This window comes from Oncorhynchus mykiss, chromosome 3 (genome assembly GCF_057628025.1).
Source record: "Oncorhynchus mykiss isolate SJ-2025 chromosome 3, ASM5762802v1, whole genome shotgun sequence".
NCBI classification, from domain to species: domain Eukaryota; kingdom Metazoa; phylum Chordata; class Actinopteri; order Salmoniformes; family Salmonidae; genus Oncorhynchus; species Oncorhynchus mykiss.
The window spans coordinates 18,131,231-18,154,258 of NC_143024.1; the positions used below are offsets into that span (position 1 = coordinate 18,131,231).

The following is a 23,028-nucleotide window of genomic DNA, read 5'->3' on the forward strand; positions in this document are numbered from 1 at the left end:
ATTGACAGGCCCCTCTTGATCATTGTACTCAAAATGACCAGAGTTAACTCAAGATCCATTCCTGAACATTATTAGTGGAGCGGAGATGGCAGTTCTATCAAACTGAGAATTCTAGAAGCCAAAACATTCCATGGGGTGTTGGCATCCCTTCCTGTGTCTTAAGATGAACATTTGTCTGCAGGGCTTCACGTGTTACAACCAGGTGCTCTCATCTTTTCTTGGTGGGTTTGGGGTTGTACACACACACACACACACACACACACACACAGGTTAAGTCAGGGCAGTGGCCATCCAGACATCCCACTTAAACACTCAGGCTTTTAACATTCCTGCTAGATCAATCCTGGATGCATTTTGGACAAATATTAAAAATAGCCCAAATTAAGCCAGCTCTGTAAACCTCTGGCCGGGTTTGAAGAACTCAAACCAAACATCCTCCCAATAAACTAAGTCTGGGAGACGGGTTCAGGCCAGACCCAAAAACATAAAACCGCGGCTTGTTTTCTTAGTAGCCGGCGCTGTCCTCTGGCCATGCATGACTGAGTGGGCATCATGACTCAATGATCAAACAGCACAGTCTCGCTCCAGGCAGGCACGCACACACCCTTTTCTGCTTAGCCAGGGAAAATGCAGCAGCCCTAGCGTGTGCTTACATCACCAGCACCCAGACAACCAGGTGTAACGCAGGAATCACTGGGCGCTGATTGGTCAGTGACAACAAGCCCAAACCGTCCCAAACGAAGATCCACCCACTCACATCAGGAATGTTTCTCTCTGTTCTGTGGGTCTTGGTCTAAACGGTCCTTTTCAGATGACTATTTGACAGGCGATTCCAAAAATGGTGTTGATGTGTATTGTACGTATGCAGGGGACCAGCTCATTTCTCCTTGAGGGAGAATACAGTTCTATCTAATGTGAATCATCGTTTAGCTGGGATAAAAACCTGAGATTAGCCATGTTGGTTGGACTACAGCTACAACCAAGGCTATGTTGCTGGGCAGTCAATGTTGTCTTGTGTTTCTGAATTGGGGTTAAGGGAATGAATAGATGAATGAATGTGGAGTAGTGAAGAGCTCAGCAGACAGCTTCTAGTCCCAGTCATCGTGTGGGCAGGCAGCTGTGTGTGCGTCAGCCTGTAGGGCGCTGTTGTCTTGTGTCTGGTAGTGACGTCCTTGAACACGGAGCAATGCCCCCTGGGAATGTGATGTTTGTGTACGCTGGGTGCTCCAACCCTTCTGCTCCACTGCAGACTGCAGACGGAGTGGCTGACTTTTTCTACCTTGGGGGCTGGAGGGTTCAACATAATCAACATCACTCCACATTCATCCATTCATTCCCAGCCTGGATCAAAACTTCTTCCAACCAATAGCCCGGGCTACAGCTTGGTTTACATTGTACTGTAGACTGTGGTGCTCTCCACCTGAAATAATGTGACCCAAATTGGTTTGGGTTGATTGTTTTGGTGTTTGCAGCCTGACAAGCCTTGTCCTCGTACCTGAAGAGGTCATCTCCCAAAGTCTCCTCTTTCTTGTTCTGACGCTCATCCTGAAACACACAGACACAGGGCTTTGAGTCACAGACCCACAAACCTCCATCTCCTCTCTACCCAGCCTCAGCCCCCTCCATCTCCTCTCTACCCAGCCTCAGCCCCCTCCATCTCCTCTCTACCCAGCCTCAACCCCCTCCATCTCCTCTCTACCCAGCCCCAGCCCCCTCCATCTCCTCTCTACCCAGCCTCAACCCCCTCCATCTCCTCTCTACCCAGCCCCAGCCCCCTCCATCTCCTCTCTACCCAGCCTCAACTCCCTCCATCTCCTCTCTACCCAGCCTCAACCCCCCCATCCCTTGTTACTACTGTACCATTTCATGGTAAATACCATGTACTTCTCTTCTAGGAGTGTTTGTGTGTCTCAGGGGTTGCTAAACAGACAGTAAGTATTGTAGTAAACAGCAGCTGAAGTAGGACTGTGTACCTCTGCTGCGTCTCTCAGCCACTCCTCCAGCTCAGAGTTCTTGCCTCGGTTGTGGGCCAACAGGTCTGACCCGCCGATGATGTTGGGCAAACCCTGGGCACCGGGAACTGGGACCTGAAACACACACACATTACTACACACACACACAGAAACAGAGACACTAACCTAACAGAGTCCCATGACCCTGTCTTGTGGTGAGGTGCATTCTGGGGTCTACCTTGCGGAAGCGTTTAAAGTCCTTCCTGTTGACATTGTCGTGCGTCTCCATGGGGCGTGGTTTAGGTCTTGCCGGTGTTGCCACGGTGAGGGATTTGAACTCCACCACTATAAGTCTGCTGGGGAGATTCTCACCCCCTAAACCCTACATCACAACACATAGACCAGTTACTGACAGACCTAACTCTTCCCCACTGGCCCCTACTCCAGACCAGTTACTGACAGACCTAACTCTTCCCCACTGGCCCCTACTCCAGACCAGTTACTGATAGACCTAACTCTTCCCCACTGGACCCTACTCCAGACCTAACTCTTCCCCACTGGCCCCTACTCCAGACCAGTTACTGATAGACCTAACTCTTCCCCACTGGCCCCTACTCCAGACCAGTTACTGACAGACCTAACTCTTCCCCACTGGCCCCTACTCCAGACCAGTTACTGATAGACCTAACTCTTCCCCACTGGACCCTACTCCAGACCTAACTCTTCCCCACTGGCCCCTACTCCAGACCAGTTACTGATAGACCTAACTCTTCCCCACTGGCCCCTACTCCAGACCAGTTACTGACAGACCTAACTCTTCCCCACTGGCCCCTACTCCAGACCAGTTACTGACAGACCTAACTCTTCCTCACTGGCCCCTACTCCAGACCAGTTACTGACAGACCTAACTCTTCCCCACTGGCCCCTACTCCAGACCAGTTACTGACAGACCTAACTCTTCCCCACTGGCCCCTACTCCAGACCAGTTACTGACAGACCTAACTCTTCCCCACTGGCCCCTACTCCAGACCAGTTACTGATAGACCTAACTCTTCCCCACTGGCCCCTACTCCAGACCAGTTACTGATAGACCTAACTCTTCCCCACTGGACCCTACTCCTGACCAGTTACTGATAGACCTAACTCTTCCCCACTGGCCCCTACTCCAGACCTAACTCTTCCCCACTGGCCCCTACTCCAGACCAGTTACTGATAGACCTAACTCTTCCCCACTGGCCCCTACTCCAGACCAGTTACTGATAGACCTAACTCTTCCCCACTGGACCCTACTCCTGACCAGTTACTGATAGACCTAACTCTTCCCCACTGGCCCCTACTCCAGACCTAACTCTTCCCCACTGGCCCCTACTCCAGACCTAACTCTTCCCCACTGGACCCTACTCCAGACCAGTTACTGATAGACCTAACTCTTTCCCACTGGCCCCTACTCCAGACAGATACAGACAGGACTTACTGAGGCGTCCTGTTTGACAGGTTTGGCATCAGTCTCTGGCTCTTCCAGATGACCAGGGGTCACACCATTAACTGGTTTTGACTTGGGAGGGACAGAAGATGGAGGATAGTTCATAATAATAGTCACGTCATAGAAACCAGGGCTGAGGAAGGCAGTCAATTCAGGAAGTAAACTGAAATTACAATTCAGTGATTTTAAAAATGGCAGATATTTTCAATGAAACAGAAGTAGAAGCTATCAATTTTTATATTTTTAATTAAAATCACTTCCTGAATCGAGTGGCTTCAATTGGAATTGATCCCAGCCTTGATAGAAACACATGATAACAAACACGCAATGACAGCTCCTCTCACCTCAATGAGAGACACCTCTTCGTCTTTGACCTCAGCTACAGGCTCCGCTCGCTGTCGTCTGCTGGCTGACGATCGCTCTTCTGAATCCAAGCCTGACCTATGATTGGCTGCGATTGGTTCCACTGGATAAACCCGCTGTTTCTTATTGGCAGAGGTAAGTTCCACTGTCTCTAGGAGCTGTTTTCTATTGGTTGAGCTCTTGTCTGTCAGTTGAAACCTCTGGCCTTGATTGGTTGAACTCTGTTCCGTCAGCTTCAACCGCTGGCCTTGACTGGCTGACATGGGCTCATCCGATTCGTCCATGTCCTCAGACATGATGGACTCCAGTTCGTCCATCTCTATCTCTAAAGCCCCACCCCCTTTAGTCTCCTCCATCTCCTTCCTCTTCCTGGATTGCAGCCCCTGCTGGGCAGGGTTGGAGAACCCCTCTGACAGAGCCTCAGTCTGACCTGGAAACAGATGTGCACCTGAGCTGTGTTGGCCCTGGGACCTGCCTGTGGGGGGGGGGGGGGGGGGGGGTTGAAGGTCTCTGAGTGCTGTGGTACTGTCCTCTTCGTATTCTCCATGTCTTCTTCCCTCCTGGAGAACTTGGCCTCTGATTGGACAGTAGGGGACTCCTCGCCTTCCCTAGGTCTGAGACAGAAAACATTGGTGTCTGTATATAATATCACCATTAACTCATGATTGATAAGCCACTGTGTGGAATTGTATGGATATCTCCAGAGAGCTGCACTTGCCTTTTCTTGCCAACAGGCTGGAAGAAATTAGTGAGGGTAGACTGTTTCTGGGGGGAACATTTCTGCGAGACCTGTTGTTTCTGGGAGGAGCACTTCTGTGGAGACATGGTCTGCACTCCTCCGTTGGTCCGAGGGGCTGTGGCCAGGAATCTGGTGATAGCATCACCTTTCCCTCCACCTAATATCATGATAATACAATGTCATTTAGAAGACCCGTGTTTTCAGTTTATATGGCCCACGCCAGAACTTTCCTACTGTAACTCTGACACCCACCCACTCTGTCATTAGAAACTATTCTACCTGGATGTTGTAGCTCTCCCTTTTTTCTGTCCGAGCCGCCACCACCAGCACTGTCTGAGGCGCTGAATGATGACATCATAGTCTCTGCCACTGTGCAGGTCCCGGCCAGCTCTCGGCCTGAGGGTTTGGGTCGGTTAAGATGAAAGGTGGTCCGGCTCTGGTCAATCTCAGGGGTCTCTCCAACTGCGCTTACCCCAGCCACGTCCACCCTACTCAGGGATAAGAAAACACAGGTCAGCCTGATGCACTCAAATAGAACAGTGAGTTTGGAGCTCAGGTTGTGTGTGTGTGTGTGTGTGTGTGTGTGCGTCTTACCCACTGATGCCCTGTGACGGCTCTGTGTTTACAGCATAGGCTGTGATGTTCTGAGACACCGCTGGCATTACAGTCTCGTCCACTGGTGCATTCTGGGATAGCGTGGCGCCAGGGATGGTGGGCTTCTTTCTCATGGATTCTGACCAGGGAAGAAACACATTAACAACAATACAAGTGTTGACTTCACTATATAAGTCCATTTCATTATAAAATCAGGAACTCAAAATAAAAACTGAGACTATGATTCACCGTATGAGAGGCCCACCCACCTGAGTCAGCCTTCTGATTGGAGGGATTGCAGTACTTGTCACAGCTGACATAGATGGCAGCCAATCCGATCTCAGACTCTGTGATGAATCGAAGACCTTTCCTGGAGAGCGTGAGAGATGGTAAATATAGACTGTGCTGACACAACCAGTTAGTCTCATTTCAGAGCTGCAGAGAAGAAGTGTAACACCAGTGAATATACATAGGAAAAGCCTCAAGTCTCAAAACCTTTGGGAATGTCTCAATTGTTTGTGTAGTTCAACCCCCCCCCCCCCCCCCCCCCCCTCAATTTTTTAGGTGTGGAACACATTCAAACTGCACTCTGTCTTTATGATACTGCAATGTGTGTACCTCTAGAATCCTCCCCACAGAGTCTGCCCACTTCTTAGTGGAATGGGACAGTAGTGCTTGGGAGTTTCCCGTTGCCATGCCGATCACACAGCTCAATGATGATTCCAGGAGTGACACAGGGACAGACCCCTCCTCCAAGAGCTGGCTCCTCCCACCTCCACAACTCACTGCCAAACTCAGACGCTTTTGCTGGAGAGGAGTGAGTGAGAGAGATGTATTATTATTATTGTGATTATTATTCCAAATAGGAGCTGTATGGGTAGTAGGGGTGACGGTAATGATAGTAGTTTAATGACGGTAGGGATAGTGGTGGTGGTAGTAGTAATGATGATGGTAGTTGTGATGTATTGGTGATGATGACCGTTATAAATTAGTTATAGTAGGTAGTCGGTAGAGATATTAGAGGCAGAAGTGCTACTAGTGGTAATGGTAGCAGTAGAGATATTAGAGGTAGAAGTGCTACTAGTGGTAACGGTAGTAGTAGGGATATTAGAGGTAGAAGTGCTACTAGTAGTAATGGTAGTAGCAGTATAGATATTAGAGGTAGAAGTGCTACTAGTAGTAATGGTAGTAGTAGAGATATTAGAGGTAGAAGTGCTACTAGTAGTAATGGTAGTAGTAGAGATATTAGAGGTAGAAGTGCTACTAGTAGTAATGGTAGTAGCAGTAGAGATATTAGAGGTAGAAGTGCTACTAGTGGTAACGGTAGTAGTAGTAGAGATATTAGAGGTAGAAGTGCTACTAGTGGTAATGGTAGTAGTAGAGATATTAGAGGTAGAAGTGCTACTAGTGGTAGAGATATTAGAGGTAGAAGTGCTACTAGTGGTAACGGTAGTAGTAGAGATACTAGAGGTAGAAGTGCTCCTAGTGGTAATGGTAGTAGTAGGTATATTAGAGGTAGATGTGCTACTAGTAGTAATGGTGGTAGTAGTACAGTCACCTCTCATGGCAGACCTTGTGGATCTGCTGCCATATGTTTGGGTTTTCTGTGTAACAAAAGTACTGAGTGGAGGGGGAGCCAGGCCATTTAGGATCTTGAATACAAAACATGCATTGCGTGTATTGCACAAGATTTTCCCAACTCAGGAGCTCATGCTTTCTGAGGATATAACAGTGATGATGGCTATTGGGCTTCCTATCAAGCACTTTGAGAGCCTGTTTGTAGACAGACTGAATGGGTTTTAATGTTGTACAGCAAGCTTGGGCCCAACTAGTCAAGCAGTATGTTAAGTGGGGGAGTATCATAGATTTGAAGTACAGTTTTGCTACCTCTGTAGTCAAACAATTTTGTATAAATCGGAAATTATCTAGGTTGAATTTGGTTATTTGAATGACCTTTTTCACCTGCTTTTTAAAAGAGAGGTTGGAATGATGCCACACTGACACACTGAGTACTGCCTTCAAGGTAGAATTTCATCCATCTCAAGGCATCGGGGGAAAAGTTGAACTTGGACAATTTTGTGATGAGAACCTCATGGTTAACAGTATCAAAAGCCTTCCTTAGGTCCAGAAACACAGCCCCAACAACGCCCCCTTTGTCCATCTTGGACTTCACATTTTCCAGAAGAAAGCAGTTGGCTGTTTCTGTGGAGTATTTTGCTCTGAAGCCAAACTGCATGGAGTGTAATGTGAAGGGACTGTTGTTGAGGTGGGCAATCAGTTGCTCTGATACACACTTTTCAACAACCTTCGACACCACAGGTAGTATACTAATGGGCCTGTAGTTACTCAAGTCAGCAGGGTCGCCCGATTTAAAGACGGACGTTATTATGGCCGACTTCCATACCCTTGGAAACACCCCCTGACCAATAGATGTTGGTGACCTTAGTAATGGGGCCAATGAGTGACTCTCTGTAGTTTTTAAGAAAGGTAGAGTCCAGCCCAAACATCTTTTGTTGTAGAGTTCTTTAGTGTGCTAATTACCCTGTTCACCTTTGACTCAGAAACCTCCCTTATGATGAAGACAGGTTGAGCATCATTCACTAGCACTGAGCCCAAGAAACCAGTGGAGGAGTTCTGTGTCAGTACCCTGACAAAGTCAATAAAGTAGGAATTGAAGGATATTGCTATTTTGACTGCACCCTGTGTTATACTGTTATTCCCCATGATTTCTAGTCTTTTTGCAGTGTTACTATGGTCTTTCCCTGTTAACATTTTTCGATTCTGCTGCTTCCTGTGCTTGGCCCTCCTATGTTGAACATAATAAACGGCTCTCTATCCATGTGTACCAAACTCACTAAAAGTGGCAGTAATAATGCCTCTCTTGAAAAAGCCAAACCTTGACCCAGAAAATATAAAAAACTAAATCGGCCTATATCGAATCTTCCATTCCTCTCAAAAATGTTAGTAGAAAAAGCTGTTGCGCAGCAACTCACTGCCTTCCTGAAGACAAAGAATGTATACGAGATGCTTCAGTCTGGTTTTAGACCCCATCATAGCACTGAGACTGCACTTGTGAAGGTGGTAAATGACCTTTTAATGGCGTCAGACCGAGGCTCTGCATCTGTCCTCGTGCTCCTAGACCTTAGTGCTGCTTTTGATACCATCGATCACCACATTCTTTTGGAGAGATTGGAAACCCAAATTGGTCTGCATGGACAAGTTCTGGCCTGGTTTAGATCTTATCTGTCGGAAAGATATCAGTTTGTCTCTGTGAATGGTTTGTCTTCTGACAAATCAACCGTAAATTTCGGTGTTCCTCAAGGTTCCGTTTTAGGACCACTATTGTTTTCACTATATATTTTACCTCTTGGGGATGTCATTCGAAAACATAATGTTAACTTTCACTGCTATGCGGATGACACACAGCTGCACATTTCAATGAAACATGGTGAAGCCCCAAAATTGCCCTCACTAGAAGCCTGTGTTTCAGACATAAGGAAGTGGATGGCTGCAAACTGTCTACTTTAAAACTCTGACAAAACGGAGATGCTTGTCCTAGGTCCCAAGAAACAAAGAGATCTTCTGTTGAATCTGACAATTAATCTTAATGGTTATACAGTCGTCTCAAATAAAACTGTGAAGGACCTCGGCGTTACTCTGGACCCTGATCTCTCTTTTGACGAACATATCAAGACTGTTTCAAGGACAGATTTTTTCCCATCTATGTAACATTGCAAAAATCACTCTTTCTGTCCAAAAATTATGCAGAGAAATGAATCCATGCTTTTGTTACTTCTAGGTTAGACTACTGTAATGCTCTACTTTCCGGCTACCCGGATAAAGCACTAAATAAACTTCAGTTAGTGCTAAATACGGCTGCTAGAATCCTGACTAGAACCACATTTTTTTTAATCATATTACTCCAGTGCTAGCCTCCCTACACTGGCTTCCTGTTAAGGCAAGGGCTGATTTCAAGGTTTTACTGCTAACCTACAAAGCATTACATGGGCTTGCTCCTACCCATCTTTCCGATTTGGTCCTGCCGTACATACCTACACGTACGCGGTCACAAGACGCAGGCCTCCTAATTGTCCCTAGAATTTCTAAGCAAACAGCTAGAGGCAGGGCTTTCTCCTATAGAGCTCAATTTTATGGAATGGTCTGCCTAGCCATGTGAGAGACGCAGACTCGGTCTCAATCTTTAAGTCTTTACTGAAGACTCATCTCTTCAGTGGGTACTATGATTGAGTGTAGTCTGGCCCAGGAGTGTGAAGGTGAACGGAAAGGCTCTGGAGCAACGAACCGCTCTTGCTGTCTCTGCCTGGCTGGTTCCCCTCTCTCCACTGGGATTCTCTGCCTCTAACCCTATTACAGGGGCTGAGTCACTGGCTTACTGGTGCCCTCCATGCCGTCCCTAAGAGGGGTGCGTCACTTGAGTGGGTTGAGTCACTGACGTGATCTTCCTGTCTGGGTTGGCGCCCCACCGGCTTCATCAATAAGTACATTGACGCCATCGTCCCCACAGTGACCGTACATACATTTCCCAACCAGAAGCCATGGATTACAGGCAACATCCGCACCGAGCTAAAGGCTAGAGCTGCCGCTTTCAAGGAGTGGGACACTAATAAGAAATCCCGCTATGCCCTCAGACGAACCATCAAACAGGCAAAGGGTCAATACAGGACTAAGATTGAATTATACTACACCGGCTCAGATGCTCGTCGGATGTGGGAGGGCTTGAAAAATATTACAGGCTACAAAGGGAAACCCAGACACAAGCTGCCAAGTGACGCGAGCCTACCAGACGAGCTAAATGCCTTTTATGCTCACTTCGAGGCCAGCAACACTGAAGCATGCATGAGTCCACCAGCTGTTCCGGACGACTGTGTGATCACGCTCTCCATAGCCGATATGAGCAACACCTTTAAACAGGTCAACATTCACAAAGCCGCGGGGCCAGACGGATTACCAGGACTTGTACTCAAAGCATGTGCGGACCAACTGGCAAGTGACTTCACTGACATTTTCAACCTCTCACTGACCGAGTCTGTAATACCTACATGTTTCAAGTGGAACACCATAGTACCTGTGTCCAAGAAAGCAAAGGTAATCTGCCTAAATTATTACCGCCCTGTAGCATTCATGTTGGTAGCCATGAAGTGCTTTGAAAGGCTGGTCATGGCTCACATCAACACCATCATGCCGGAAACCCTAGACCCACTCCAATTCGCATACCACCATAACAGATCCACAGACGACGCAATCTCAATCGCACTCCACACTGCCCTTTCACACCTGGACAAAAGGAACACCTATGTGAAAATGCTGAACAATTCATCAAATGGCCACCCAAACTATTTACATTGATCCCCACCCCTTTGTTTTCACACTGCTGCTACTCGCTGTTTATTATCTATGCATAGTCACTTTCCAAATTACCTTGACTAACCTGTACCCTGCACCTTGATTCGGTAACTCGTTATTGTTATGTAATTTTCTTCTGTTACTTTTTTTTCCCCATAATTTTTTCTCTCATTAGTTTATTGAGTAAATATTTTCTTAACTCTATTTCTTGAACTGCATTGTTGGTTAAGGGCTTGTAAGTAAGCATTTCACGGTAAGGTCTACACCTGTTGTATTCAGTGCATGTGACGTTGAAATGTTTATTTGTTTGCAGTGTGAGTGAGAGAGGCAGGCCAGTACCTGTTTGGCATTGAGGAAGAGGAAGGTCTTGCTAGTGAAAAGTTCTTTACGTTCTGGCCTCTCTGTCAGGTCCACCTCATCCTTATTCAGACTGGGCTCGTCTATCTCTGGGAAGAAACTATTAACACACACAAACAGTCCTTCAATAACATTGATGGGATAGTGAGCGATTTGGGCAATTTAAAAAAAACAATTTCATCAATTTCAGAATAAGGCTGTAACATAACAAAATGTGGAAATGCACTGTAGGTCTATAAAATGAGACCTGGATGAAGTGGCAGCTATTATTGTGTGGTTTGTGGAGGTGAGCAGCAGTCTTGTGTGTGGTGTCTCTTAGTACCTCTCAGCTTTTGGAGGTGGTTGTTTCTGTCGCAGGGCTTCGGTGAGCTCAGTCAAAAACTCCTGCTTGACTATGGGCCGACAGCACAGCAACGCACAGATAGTCTGCATGGGGAGAGAGCACGTTCTGTATGTACAGATGAATTAACACACACACACACACACACAATTTGTGGTCATGTGCTGACCTTGATGGTGACTTTAACAGTGGGCATGACCAGGTGAGTGCAGTCCTGTGTCCAGGTGTTGGTCAGCCGGCCACCTAGAAGCTGCAGGGTCTGAGACAGAGAGACCTTCCCTTCATTATCAACACAGGACGAGCACACCACCACAGTTACCTGCTGCACACTGGAGAGAGAGAGACATTTCAAAATATAGATTTCTAATTTGTTTACATCAAAATTCTTATCATTGCCTAAATGTGAGTGCACACCTGAATTTGCTGTGAAAGACCCCAAATGTCACTCTGTCCCCTGCCGTCAGGCTGCGAGGGGTGTCTCCAGACAGACGCTCCTCGTTAACAAACGTGCCATACTTAGAACTGTCCTTCAGGGTCAGGGCCTGGCACACAACACAACAACAGTCTGTTGGTTACATCTACTTTATGAAAAACTCTCTTAACCAAACAATACAAGATGTGGATTTTGATATCCCTAAAAACAAGTGTCTCCTTATGTAACACATGTACAACATTAGGCAAAAACCCCAGCTCTGGAAACCCCAGAAACTGAAACATGGATCGGTGGTGACTAGAAGGCCGGTGACGTCGACCGCCGAACACCACCCGAACAAGGAGAAGGGCTGACTTCGGCGGAAGTCGTGACAACTAGAGCCGGCAGCATCATCCTCATCATCCTCACTGGGTCTGTCATCATTGTCTGTGGATGAGGAACCAACTTAATAGTCAGACAATGGTCAGTCCATAGGGTTTAGTGTGGTGCATAGAACCAACATGGTCAATTATGATGAAAGAAAGGTATACTGTATCCTCTTAGAGTTAAGGCTATAGAAAGGAAATCAGTTAATTCCATTTTATACAAATGCTCCCTCTCTCTATTCATCTATCACTCTCCCTTAATCGCTCTCTTTCTCTCTTTTCCACACTCACCATCTTTAATTCTCCTTTTCCATCTCACTTACCCCTCAAAGATCCCTCTGTTTATTTGTTGTGAAACTCTCGCACGTCCTCCTCTTTCTCCCCCTCTATCCTCTGTCTCTCTTCTTGGACAAAGTCTTCAGCTCCTGATGTCTTCTGTCTCTCTGTCCAGTATTCCTTATCCCTCCTCTCCCTCAGCTTGTCTCCCTTGGTGTCAGTCTTGGACTGTGGTGTGGTCTGTTCAGACTCAGATATATATACACCTCCATCTCATCAGCACTGTTCCCCCCCCCCCCCCCCCCCCTCCCCCCTCTAACTCTATAGGTCCATCTCTCACTCTCTTTATGATTATCCTTCTATGCCTTGGACACACACACACACACACACACACACACCGTTATGACTTGTCTTCGTCATCTCCTCTTGTTTCCTTGCAGTGATTGTCCCTGTGCAAACAGTGTGGACTCATTCAGATAACAGTTGCCCCAGGAAGCAGTTATGAGACCATTTTTATGGATCCCCCAAACTGGATGTAACATTTGGTTTCAGAGAGTTAAACCACTGGTGATCATGTGGCTTCAGAGAGTTAAACCACTGGTGTTCATGTGGCTTCAGAGAGTTAAACCACTGGTGATCATGTGGCTTCAGAGAGTTAAACCACTGGTGATCATGTGGCTTCAAAGAGTTAAACTACTGGTGATCATGTGGTTTCAAAGAGTTAAACCACTGGTGATCATGTGGCTTCAGAGAGTTAAACCACTGGTGTTCATGTGGCTTCAGAGAGTTAAACCACTGGTGATCATGTGGCTTCAAAGAGTTAAACTACTGGTGATCATGTGGCTTCAGAGAGTTAAACCACTGGTGATCATGTGGCTTCAGAGAGTTAAACCACTGGTGATCATGTGGCCTCAGAGAGTTAAACTACTGGTGATCATGTGGCTTCAGAGAGTTAAACCACTGGTGATCTCTATCGATGTAGCTGTATAGTAACCATTAACCTATGCCATCACGGACAGCAGATGAGTGTTCGGTTTCTGTGCATGTGTGTGTGTTTGGTTTGCGTTTGTATATGTGTGTGTGCACCCTTGTGTGTTTATGAGGGAGGGAAAGTCATTGAGAGAAGGTGTCTGCAATATTTGAGGGACCATGTTGTAAGACCACATAATATGACCACTCAGTACACCAGACGTACTCCTATAGCTCCTTCCACCAGCCTCTTCTGCTATATACAGTTGAAGTCGGAAGTTTACATACACTTAGGTTGGAGTTATTAAAACTTGTTTTTCAACCACTCCACAAATTTCTTGTAAACACATATTTCTTTAGCAGATGCACTTTAATTTAGATTACGAGGAAGTCTTTTAATGGCTGCATTGTCCAACAATTGCTTTATGATGCAATTACATTAATACATTCATGTATATCAGTCATTATGTATAACAAGAGGTTCTATCACTTATGATGAGTCATTAAAGCTGGAATCCTTAATTGAAACAATAACAAAGTGGCTAACTGTGTTTTGGTAAAAAGCTGAGGGATGGGCCTGGAGAAATGAAACCACTTTCAAATTTAAAGCAAGAGCTATGTATGCAATGACTGACCATCCATGATATCAATATTATTGTTTTAACCATGTTTTGAGGCTGTACAGTGTTTGTTTACATTGACTTTGTTTACAAACATTGGAGGATAACAAGCCTATATTTTGGGTTAAGATGCTGTATGACAGTTGAACTAAGCCCATGAGGCATTTAGAAGTTATATTCTTCAAGAACCAATGGCTATAATGTATATCATTAAGTCCTAAAATGGATGTAGTAACTAAGGATTGTAGCTTTAAAATGTGTTTGTGAATATGCCATCACTGTGTTTCACTGACCTTTATAATGAATGTCATTAAATACCTTAGAAACATGCAGCCATCTAATTATGTAGATATAGGCAAGGTTATCCACACTTTTGCAAAGTTTTGTTTTGTGCGTGTGTGTGTCAGAGTTTATCTTGTAATCTGTTGTTTATACACATTAATGCTCTTTCTTCTTGAAATTGTCTGCACTTACCACCTTGGGTGTCCTGATAACACTCACAAAACAACACACACAAACACACACACACACACACACACACACACACACACACACACACACACACACACACACACACACACACACACACACACACACACACACACACACACACACACACAGGAGATATAGAGATCTATGGTGCAGCTGTGAAACCATATTGATATATTCTGTCCTATCCTGGGTAAGCAGCATCTGATAGATATTCATATCGTCTGACATCAGAAAACCCACCCACCCAGTATACACTACTACCCACATCAGTTAAATTGACATCATTGTGATGTGCAATACATTTTTCCTAATGCTCTCAGAAGCATGTACAGAGTGGTGTAAAGCAGTTAAGTACAAATTCTTTAAAGTACCACTTAAGTAGTTTTGGGGGGTAAGCCAGACAAAATTAAACGGGCCTATTTATATAATGAATATGAATTCAGAAGACAGAAATGATTAAATATTAAAGTATTAGACCTCTCACTAAAGGCTTCAGTCATACAAAAGTTACACTTAAATCAGAACTGGTTCACTAGGAAATTAATACGATTTTTTTATACCTTTATTTAACTAGGCAAGTCAGTTAAGAACACATTCTTATTTTCAGTGACGGCCTAGGAACAGTGGGTTAACTGCCTATTCAGGGGCAGAACGACAGATTTGTACCTTGTCAGCCCGGAGGATATGACCTTGCAACCTTTCAGTTACTAGTCAAACCCTCTAACCACTAGGCTACCCTGTCTCACCTTATGTTCAAAAATGGCCTTTTCCCTTTATTCAGATTACAACCTTGCACTTTCAGTTATTTGAAAAGGAAAGGATCTCCCAAATATTGCTATTTTTAAAACAAGCCATAGAAAGTCAATTGCAATTTCAATTTAATCCACCATAAAAAAACAGAACAACAAATATTGTGGTTAAACTCAAATATACTAATAGATTTTCTTTTGTGGGTTTTTTTTGAAAACGTGTTTAAAAAAAGTTGAATCCTTTTGCAAATGATATCATAAATAGGACTGGTGGAGTTATGTCACACAGAATCATTAGATCATTTTGTTTTGGTACTGTCCATATGTAGCTTGTTTTTGGTCAAATGTCCAGGAATGGCTGAAGAATTTCAATATTTACTTCCAGCTAACTCTGCAGATAGCACTACTGGGTGATCTGAAAAGTCATCGTCAATCAATCCATAATATAATAAATCTTTTAGCAAAAACTTTCATTTACAATCTGTGGAAATTATGAGAATAGAAAGGTTCAGAAACATCACAGCACACTTGAAAAATATATGGCAAATAGAAATCCAATATGGATGGTGTTAAGAGATAGATGGGAGGGATTGAATGGAGCTGAAGGTTGGGAATAATAGCAACTAATAGCAAGAAGATAATTAATGTAAAACATACTGTGTCCGTAAACATATATTGGTTCAGAAATTTTGTGAAATAAACAGATGTTGAGGTTAGCGGAAGGACAGGAGTAAAAACAAACAGAATATAACTATTGTAAAATAGTCTGTGCCATAAAATGTATATAGTATGTATAAACTGGAAGTAGAAGCCTAAGTGTTGTTGTTCACTAGTTTACTCCAATTAGGGGAGGGTGGTAGGGTTAGAAAGTAATAATGGAAAATGTATATATATAAAGATGTGTATGCATATGTATTCATATGTATCTATGTATGTATATATTTATGTATGTGTATATGTATATACAGTGTGTATGTGTATGTATGTAAACTCAGCAACAACAAAAAAATGTCCTCGCACTGTCAACTGCGTTTATTTTCAGCAAATTTAATATGTGTAAATATTTGTATGAACATAACAAGATTCAACAACTGAGACATAAACTGCACAAGTTCCACAGACGTGTGACTAACATAAATTGAATGTGTCCCTGAGCAAAGAGTGGGTCAAAATCAAAAGTAACAGTCTGCATTAAGTACTGCAGTGCATCTCCTCCTCATGGACTGCACCAGGTTTGCCAGTTATTGCTGTGAGATGTTACCCCACTCTTCCACCAAGGCACCTGCAAGTTCCCAAACCTTTCTGGGGGGAATGGCCCTACCCTCCGATCCAACAGGTCCCAGACGTGCTCAATGGGATTGAGTTATGGGCTCTTTGCTGGCCATGGCAGAACACTGACATTCCTGTCTTGCAGAAAATCATGCACAGAACGAGCAGTATGGCTGGTGTCATTGTCATGCTGGAAGGTCAAGTCAGGATGAACATTGAGATTGCCTACAATGACAACAAGGTCAGTCCGATGATGCTGTGACACACCGCCCCAGACCATGACGGACTCTCCACCTCCAAATCAATCCCGCTCCAGAGTACAGGCCTCGTTGTAACGCTCATTCCTTCAACGATAAATGCGAATCCGATCATCACCCCTGGTGAGACAAAACCGCGACTCGTCAGTGAAGAGCATTTTTTGCCAGTCCTGTCTGGTCCAGCGACGGTGGGTTTGTACCCATAGGCGACGTTGTTGCCGGTGATGTCTGGTGAGGACCTGCCTTACAACAGGCCTACAAGCCCTCAGTCCAGCCTCTCTCAGCCTATTGCGGACAGTCTGAGCACTGATGGAGGGATTGTGCGTTCCTGGTGTAACTCGGGCAGTTGTTTTTGCCATCCTGTACCTGTCCCGCAGGTGTGATGTTCGGATGTACCGATCCTGTGCAGGTGTTGTTACACGTGGTCTGCCACTGCGAGGACGATGAGCTGTCCGTCCTATCTCCCTGTAGCGCTGTCTTAGGCATCTCACAGTACGGACATCTGCAGTCCTCATGCCTCCTTACATGCCTTAGGCACGTTCACGCAGAAGAGCAGGGACCCTGGGCCTCTTTCTTTTGGTGTTTAGTCAGTAGAAAGGCCTCTTTAGTGTCCTAAGTTTTCATAACTGTGACCTTAATTGCCTACCTGAAGCTGTTAGTGTCTTAAAGACCGTTCCATAGGTGCATGTTCATTAATTGTTTATGGTTCATTGAACAAGCATGGGAAACAGTGTTTAAACCCTTTACAATGAAGATCTGTGAAGTCATTTGGATTTTTACGAATGATCTTTGAAAGACAGGGTCCTAAAAAAGGGACGTTTCTTTTTTTGCTGAGTTTATATGTGCATATGTATTTGCAAAAAAATATATGGGGGATTGGAAGTGATGCAGACAATTACATTGATGGAAGATACATTCTATCTGCAATATTAAAGCTGATCTACCCTCTTATAATTTATAGTTTTGACAACTTTTACTTATCTACATTTCTTTCAAAAAATTATATCTCGAGTGTTGGAGTGTGCCCCTGGCTCTCCGTAAATTTAAAAAACCTTATTGTGCCGTTTGCTTAATATAAGCAATTTGAAATTACTCATGCTTTTTTTGATAGTTAAGTATATTTTTGCAATTAAATTGACTTTTGATACTTAATTAAGTATATTTGAAACTAAAAAATGGTTTACTTTTACTCAAGTAGTATTTTACCAGGTGACTTTTACTTGTCATTTTCTATTAAGGTATCTTTACTTTACTTTACTCAAGTATGACAATTGGGTATTTTTTCCACCACTGCATGTATGCATCACACACATGATGATATTACTCACTATCCTTAATCACATTAGCTGTTGCTTAGCGACTAGCACAAACTCTTAGTGTCTTGAAGTAATGTGGAAAGTCTCTCATTCCCAAACAAAGTCAAAGATATGATTATTAAAAGATAAAAATAGCCTGCCGAAGACTTCTCGCAATATCTCTGCATTCAGAGAGGGGTGAGTAAGGGAGAGAAGAGGGAGCGAGGTTGAGGGAGAAAAAGAGAACAACAGAGAGAGCAAGGGGGGAAGAGAGGAAGAAAGAGTGAGGTAGGGAGGAAGACAGCTAGGGAGGGAGGGGAAATGAGACAACGAGGAAAATATCTCAGTTTTACTGTCTCTGTGAGGTTTGATAATTACTGTCTCCATGAGGTTTGATAATTACTGTCTCCGTGAGGTTTGATAATTACTGTCTCTGTGAGGTTTGATAATTACTGTCTCCGTGAGGTTTGATAATTACTGTCTCCGTGAGGTTTGATAATTACTGTCTCTGTGAGGTTTGATAATTACTGTCTCCGTGAGGTTCCTATCTGTAGGACTGGGATGGACTGCTATGGCCATGGACCACTTCCTATCTGTAGGACTGGGATGGACTGCTATGGCCATGGACCACTTCCTATCTGTAGGACTGGGATGGGCTGCTATGACCATGGACCACTTCCTATCTGTGGGACTGGGATGGGCTGCTATGGCCATGGACCACTTCCTATCTGTGGGACTGGGATGGGCTGCTATGACCATGGACCACTTCCTATCTGTGGGACTGGGATGGGCTGCTATGGCCATGGCTCATAACTGTACTAAGGTGCCATTATAATTAGCCTACTGTTCACTCCTGATTAGTGCACATGGGATAACACAATCTTTGTGTAAGTGCATCAGTCCCAATTTAGATATCAACAGCGGATTTGGTATATCTGCGCCTGATATCTATATAATAGTTATAAACTGTTGCAGATAGTAAAAGTCAACTGTACCCTCAGTGACCTGACAACCAGATACAATTCACTGTACTGCCCCAAAAAAGGCACATTTGCATTTGTTTGTGGACAAACCGTAGTGAACTGTAAATGGTTATTTGTTTTGTGGGCAGAGTCTGTTGGCATCCGCCAAACTGGAGGTGCACACCAATACTCTGACATCAAACGACATTAACCCTCACACCTCCGCAGTTCTCATTTGTTCAATGTTTTCTGTATACACAGTATACAGTCTGCACACTGTGGCAACATGTTCCAATCAGTCAGGTTTAACCGTCTTTATTCAAAGTAGATGCAACAGCAAAGATAATATAGATATATTTTTTTAACGAAATCTAAGCAACCTAATACTACATTACATTGCCTGAATGTTGTCAATTGGTTATTATAATAATGTTAAGAGATATCAACTAGAAATGTTTGTTTCATTTTAATTTACACTATAGTCGTCCATGCTCGTCTATTCAAAAACTGGATCACCCTTTAGAATAAAGTCAAATCAAAGCTCATGAATAAAGCATTTTTAAATGATTTACAAACAATACAAACCCTGATTATCTGACTCGACTGGCCTGTTAGTATCCAGGCTCTGTAGATGTGTGCCAGGCTCTGTAGGAATATGTCTGATATTTAGTTGACTTGATTACGCAGGAAAACAACCGAATATCAAACATATCACACAGCCCCTGGCCAAACAGGACCCCATGCAGACATCCTGTCTTCTGCCTGAAAGGAGACAGATATGGGTGGGTTTTTAGGACAGATCATTTGTGTGCTGGTTTTAAGAGTTAGAGAGATGATGAAAAAAGAAACATCAGGAAAAGGTGAATTTGGACATCAACATGAACAATTTATAAAATAAAAAATAAAAAAACGGTGGTATAAACTGGTTTAAGACATTTGATGTAAGTGCACATTCAACATGTTATTTAGTTTCATAGGGAGAGGACCAGACATGAATGGTATCCACAGTTCCACCTACAGCAAAGTAACAGCAGAGGGAAGAGCCCTTTGTGGGGGGGGAGTGAAGGTGGGGTTGGTAGGGACAGACGAAACAGATGAAAGACAGGAAACCAACTGATCCAACAGTCCTACAGAGCAAGAGAGAGAGAGAATCTTATACTTACAATGTTTTCTATGTCCTAATAGCGTAGTCCTCTTTATCTTGGTCCAGTGTATGTGTGTGTCATATCCATTGCCCATGTTCTGTGTTGTCGACATGAAGAGCAACAGCCGTTCGATGCATGTCCCATTCACACATCTACTCTAGTTACAAAGGTGTTAGGTCTCAGCATGTGGGTGCGTAGGTTTGTGAAGTTTCCGTAAAGTATGTAAGTACAAGTCTGTCTTTTTAAAGTGCTGGGGAATTTGAGAACACATGTGTGTGTGTGTGTAGCTGTGTGGTGTGTAGCTGTGTGTCAGTGTGTGGTGTGGTTGTGGTCTGTGCAGGAGTTTGTGTGAGTTCCCTGTGGGACGGGGTATATATACACCCCTGTAGATTTGGGGGGCTCCACACACACCCATACATCATTAGGAGTGTATTGATTGCTGTGGCCTAGGGCCCTTCCTCCCTGCATTAGCTGGATCAATACATCAGACTTTCATCCAGCTGTGAGTTCACACACTCACACACCCACATGGTCATAGACTAAAGTCAAATGTTTGAATGTGTTCTTAGCTGTAACTATGGCTATAACGTCACTGTAACTATGGCTAGAATGTCACATACAGCCTTATAAGTGGACTATCTTTGTGAGTTTAGTAGATAGGAAAGTTGTTTGGATTGATTGTTGCTCCCTCCAGCAGTGGCCTTGTGGTGGGCCTACTGTGGATGGATGTACTGTAGACCAGATATAAATAACCTGTGTGTTCTCCTTACAGACTTTTTCTTTATTTTCAACCACCCCCTGTCGTCAAGGAGGCCTGGTTGTCAAGGTGAACCTAGTCCTCATGTTCACCTTAGTCATCAAGGTGACCTCTGGTTGTCAATGGAACCCCATGGTGGCTTGTGATGTCATCTGGTGAGATTCTGCAAGTGTCTGTGTATCTCACTCTGAATGCAGGTCAAGGGTCATCACTCTTGATGTGTGAAGGGCTCAATTAGAGCAGAGCAACACTTCTCTGGGTGGTATGAACCCACACCTTTAGGGGTAGAATGAGGGAGGAATCTAAAAAGGTCAAATCAACCAGTTCAACAAGGGGTTTGGTGTTGTGTCGTGTGAAGGGATTCATAGTCTTATTTCACAATCATCGAAATATTCTGATATATTCTAATATTCAGATATGCCATCTACTGGGTTCCTGTAGGACAAAAAGGGTACAGAAGATATTATAAAGTAAATATGAACAACAAAAAATCGGACTGTTTTCCAGCAAAACAGACCAACAGAGGGTTATTACATGTTTTTATATGAGGCTCCAACTACATACAGTGCCTTGCGAAAGTATTCGGCCCCCTTGAACTTTAGGACCTTTTGCCACATTTCAGGCTTGGATCATTGTCTTGTTGGAAGACAAATCTCCGTCCCAGTCTCAGGTCTTTTGCAGACTCCATCAGGTTTTCTTCCAGAATGGTCCTGTATTTGGCTCCATCCATCTTCCCATCAATTTTAACCATCTTCCTTGTCCCTGCTGAAGAAAAGCAGGCCCAAACCATGATGCTGCCACCACCATGTTTGACAGTGGGGATGGTGTGTTCAGAGTGATGAGCTGTATTGCTTTTACGCCAAACATAACATTTTGCATTGTTGCCAAAAAGTTACATTTTGGTTTCATCTGACCAGAGCACCTTCTTCCACATGTTTGGTGTGTCTCCCAGGTGGCTTGTGGCAAACTTTAAACAACACTTTTTATGGATATCTTTAAGAAATGGCTTTCTTCTTGCCACTCTTCCATAAAGGCCAGATTTGTGCAATATACAACTGATTGTTGTCCTATGGACAGAGTCTCCCACCTCAGCTGTAGATCTCTGCAGTTCATTCAGAGTGATCATGGGCCTCTTGGCTGCATCTCTGATCAGTCTCCTCCTTGTATGAGCTAAAAGTTTAGAGGGACGGCCAGGTCTTGGTAGATTTGCAGTGGTCTGATACTCCTTCCATTTCAATATTATCGCTTGCACAGTGCTCCTTGGGATGTTTAAAGCTTGGGAAATCTTTTTGTATCCAAATCCGGCTTTAAACTTCTTCACAACAGTATCTCGGACCTGCCTGGTGTGTTCCTTGTTCTTCATGATGCTCTCTGCGCTTTTAACGGACCTCTGAGACTATCACAGTGCAGGTGCATTTATACGGAGACTTGATTACACACAGGTGGATTGTATTTATCATCATTAGTCATTTGTCTTCCAACAAGACAATGATCCAAAACATAAAGCAAAATCTACAATGGAATGGTTCAAAAATAAACATATCCAGGTGTTAGAATGGCCAAGTCAAAGTCCAGACCTGAATCCAATTGAGAATCTGTGGAAAGAACTGAAAACTGCTGTTCACAAATGCTCTCCATCCAACCTCACTGAGCTCGAGCTGTTTTGCAAGGAGGAATGGAAAAAAATTTCAGTCTCTCGATGTGCAAAACTGATAGAGACATACCCCAAGTGACTTACAGCTGTAATCGCAGCAAAAGGTGGCGCTACAAAGTATTAACTTAAGGGGGCTGAATAATTTTGCACGCCCAATTTTTCAGTTTTTGATTTGTTAAAAAAGTTTGAAATATCCAATAAATGTCGTTCCACTTCATGATTCTGTCCCACTTGTTGTTGATTCTTCACAAAAAAATACAGTTTTATATCTTTATGTTTGAAGCCTGAAATGTGGCAAAAGGTCGCAAAGTTCAAGGGGGCCGAATACTTTCGCAAGGCACTGTATACTTAAACTTATACATTATAAAACATTTACAATACAAAGTCTAAATCAAGTCTAGTTCAGCTTTGCAGCATGATTAAGTCTAATAGCAATGATTCTATTTATCTGTTGAGGATTTGTCATCTGTTAATTTCTAATACTATTTATCCTGTACTGTTAGAACATGTAGTACTTTCATATTAAACTGAAAGACTAAGAATCATTTAACGTCATGACTACCACCTTACATCATTTGAATTGACTACTTCTT

General features: G+C 43.9%; 1 pseudogene across 1 annotated transcript; it reads right to left on the minus strand.

Annotated features, from left to right (window-relative positions):
• Positions 1 to 1,311: 1,311 nt before the first annotated feature.
• On the minus strand, positions 1,312 to 18,721 carry LOC118944481 (nibrin-like; annotated as a pseudogene). Its single transcript, XR_016494920.1, has 16 exons — positions 18,446 to 18,721; positions 11,607 to 11,734; positions 11,362 to 11,521; positions 11,175 to 11,278; positions 10,835 to 10,952; positions 5,749 to 5,938; positions 5,401 to 5,502; positions 5,132 to 5,270; positions 4,817 to 5,025; positions 4,517 to 4,694; positions 4,040 to 4,412; positions 3,780 to 3,940; positions 3,418 to 3,507; positions 2,191 to 2,319; positions 1,974 to 2,087; positions 1,312 to 1,545 (listed from the first exon to the last, which is right to left on the minus strand). The product of XR_016494920.1 is annotated as a nibrin-like (transcript).
• Positions 18,722 to 23,028: the final 4,307 nt, after the last annotated feature.